The 3,786-nt window shown below is 39.1% G+C and overlaps 1 long non-coding RNA gene across 3 annotated transcripts; it reads left to right on the top strand.

The window, feature by feature from the left end:
- Positions 1-478: 478 nt before the first annotated feature.
- Positions 479-1,990, top strand: LOC104087836 (uncharacterized). 3 transcript variants are annotated; one of them, XR_011408056.1, is made up of 2 exons: positions 479-776; positions 1,479-1,990. It is a non-coding gene; the product is annotated as an uncharacterized lncRNA (long non-coding RNA). The 3 variants fall into 3 exon arrangements; XR_004504661.2 differs by having other exon boundaries at positions 479-722; XR_684390.4 differs by lacking the exon at positions 479-776 and adding an exon at positions 783-1,346.
- Positions 1,991-3,786: the final 1,796 nt, after the last annotated feature.

Below are 3,786 nucleotides of genomic sequence, written 5' to 3' on the forward strand. Positions count from 1 at the left end.
GAAACAGGTTCTGCGGTCGCATATGCGATCGCATAGTGGTTATGCGGTTCGCGAAATGACCGCAAAAATAGGTGTCAGGGCTGGAAAGAAACTGACCTGGCTGTTCTGCGATCGCATAATGCACTGCAGAACGGTTCTGCGGTCGCATAGTGCACCGCAGAACCTCCCTCCGAGAAATCCTAAGAAGGGATATGCAACAAGAATGCGGCCCGCGAAACAGTTATGTGGCCGCATAATGGCCGTGAAATTGGGCATCAAAAATGCCCCAGAAATCTGCCCCACTCTGCGGTCCGCAGAATGGGCCGCAGAAATGCGTAATTCTGCCCAACGTTTTCCTTCAACTCCCCAGCGTATTGTTCGACCTCTACGCCTACTTTAGCATCACAGAATCCGGGTTTTTAGGAAAAATTTTACGGGGCCTTATAAACAGTCTATTGCTTCCATTTGAATGTGTATTGAGGTACACATATAGGGAACTATGAAAAAAGTAGAAGACTCAAAGAGTGTTTATATGAGCTGGGAGTGTATCTTCTCCGTACCCCCACCTCCCCCACCCCCACGAAAAAAAAAAAGGAAAAAAACAAACGTGGGAATGAATCTGGATTACTTAGTCTTGATTGTCAACTGAATCTCCTACGATTTCAACATGTATCAGTGTTGAATTTTTGCTGTCCAGAGTGAATAATTGCGCATGAAGTCTACACATGTTTGTTCCTAAGAAGGTCATTAGTACGTGCATTCATTTGGTTGATTGGTCATTTAAGTGCTGTTGTCAGGTGTCTAAATCGAATGCTGTTTTTTCTCTTCGCTTATTTTAATTTCAGAAGCCATAGTATGGCTATATCTCTGAAATAACTGTAAAGCTGATAGGTGAGCCTAGTTGTTTGGCTGTAGGAAGGGGTGGAGAATATTTCAGTCAAGGATCCAAGTGAGATAAATGAATGGCTTCTGAATGCAAATTACCAGGAATTCTATCATTGAATACACATGCATATTTAGTCCATTCTCTTTTTTCTTTAGCTTGGACTCTCCCCCCCTCTTTTTAAGAAAAAACTTTATATTAATCTCTTGATCCTTAAATTCCAAACTCAGTGGTCAGTACTTAAGCAACCTTTAGAAAGAGGGACAGGGTAAGAACAAGACTGAAATGCATAGACATTTGCTTTCACTCTGTGGAGGGAAGAGATTGAACCCCATGCTGCTTGTGATAGAGTTGCTATTTTAAAGGAACTTTATACATTGACCTATGGAGGTTCCTGATATTTCTGAACTTAATTCTATTGTGAGTGACCATTCAGAGTAATGACAGTAGATCATCTTTACATCCCTCTCTATACACACAACCTGTGAGTCGATGGCACTTTCTACAAAGTTTAAGCTTTCTATTGGAGAACAAATTAATCGTCTTTATTACAGAGTACATCTTCTCCTATATTTTCTTGCTTTTTCGTAACTAAAGTATCTTTCTTGTTATACAGAGTTTGGGAGCAGAAAAGGATGGCTTAGATATTATTCAGCATGAGTGGGCACTTCCTAAATTTGAACAGCGAGCTGGAGCAGTCTTGCAGAAACTAGTCTACTGAGTATATATTTTTAAATTTGTGTCTCAGCAGCAAACTGGAGGACACTTCTTTTGATCTGGTGAAAATTTCAATCCTGAAGCAAGGGCAGGTGAACATAATGTTTGAGTAAGAAGAACTAGCTTAGCTTCTTCACAAGCGAAGGAATTGAGTCTAGAGAAAACAAGTTAACTAAGAATGTAGATTTAAATTTGTCTCTCAATTTCAGCTGTGCAGCATTTTGCTTGCTGACTGCTGCACCGAGGTGGCCTACAGCCGGTGAAATTTGGTTGATTCCACTGTGGTAACTTTGATACTTATTTAGTTGTATTTGGACGAAGTTGTAGTTATTGCCACTTCCATGCAGCAGTTTTAAAATTTCCAACCTTTCCACCAGATGCTAATGACAAAAAACTGCAATTGTATCTCCATATCAACAGTTCCCATGACAATCCGTGTACTAAACACGGGTTTATATTTTAGGATAAGTGGTTTATATTTTTGTCTATATAAAGGGCAGCCCGGTGCACAAAGCATCCAGCATTTACGTAGGGTCCGAAGAAGGACCGCACCCAAGGGGTGTGATGTAGGCCGACTACTCTGTTTGCTCTTTTTTTGCACTAAAGTAGACTTTTGTTGCCCAGAGTTTGCCGTTTGGGCGCAGAAAGAAGTGGTTTAGGTATTGTTAGCGAAAGTGGTCCATTCTGTAATAGAAGCTAATGAAATCTTTCTTGTTGTTAGAATTAGAATTAGTATGACATATTAAATGGTTTGTATATATGCATACATAATCTGATCCAAAACAATAGGTTTGGTTGAACTCGTTAATTATGAAAGGTTAGCCCAAAATTCATCGACCAAACCTTCAATATCCTTTTTGTTTCTTTTCAAATCAATGTAGACTACTGACTGCAACTTTCATGTGATTGTTTAGACATTTTCGAAACATATCCACAGAATATTTTGTACCATTCAATAATCGAAAGGTGTGATGGTTAAAGCATTTCGATGCGATGAATGGCATTTTCTTGGAAATACGTTGTTGGATTTATACGAATGCTATTTAGTACTAGTCTATTTGGTACAATAATACTTGGAAAACAAATTCAGAACGGATCTTGTTAGCTCGGTTGGGAGATCTTGGTTAATGACATCTCGCATATAGACAGCAAAACATGATAACATGGCCAAGTTTTTCTGAAACAACCAGCTCTCTGATTTTTGACAATGGCTTTTTTATCAAATACTATTATAGTTAGTAGATTGTAAGAGCAATATGTTGGAATTTGGATTTTGCACACAAGGATAGTGGTTTGTGCCTACGTGTGAATAAAATATTAGTCCATATAGTGTATGTGGATAAGTGAAGCGAATTGACTATTCTGTCACAGCCCAAGTACATAATATGTATTGTCCGCTTCGGCCAACAGACTTGATAGATTTGTTCCTTGGACTATGTCATTATTGAGCCCAAAAGTACGAATATCATGTGAACTTGTATCCTTTTCCTATTCCGATGTAGATTTACCTAATGTTTCATGTGCATCCCCTATAAACTTGCCATCATAGAAGCCTGATAGTCCTTCTTTTTGATCGGCCCTTCGTCGATTTACCCTCCGTCATATGCTTTAGAATCTCGGACTTAAACACCAATTGTTGTTGATGAACCATGGAGTTAAGCGTATATACTCTAACAATGTGGGTGACACAAGGTGAATCTCGAAAATTGATCCATGCATTGTTGGCTATGGGCCACATGGAACTTAGTTTGAGGGGGAGACTCGTTGACCGTAGTATGTGGGCCACGTGCAACTTAGTTCGATGGTAGATTGTTGGGCGTGCGAACAAAGTACCACATTGATAGCTGAAAAGATTGGGAGTCTACTATAACATGTAGAGATCTCTTAATTGTGTGAGGCCTTCAAAGAAAAATCATCCAAGATTGGCCCAAAACGAATAATAGCACATCATGTTAAGAGTATTTTTAGGCCTTTTGTGTTTACGTGTTGTGATTTAATCTCTTCTATGGTTATTATCAAATAACTTTCTTATACAGGATATAATTAACACATAGGAGTAGGTAGTTAATGCAGGAGCACTTCAATGTTTTTGGGTGGTACGTTATAGAGTTTTAATGCATTAGTTAAACTGCAATGTCATGGTCCCTAGGAATATGACTGGTGAAGAAAATTATATCCAACTGAAGTTCCCAATAGGACCCCCTCCG

Source organism: Nicotiana tomentosiformis, chromosome 5 (genome assembly GCF_000390325.3).
Source record: "Nicotiana tomentosiformis chromosome 5, ASM39032v3, whole genome shotgun sequence".
Lineage (NCBI taxonomy): Eukaryota > Viridiplantae > Streptophyta > Magnoliopsida > Solanales > Solanaceae > Nicotiana > Nicotiana tomentosiformis.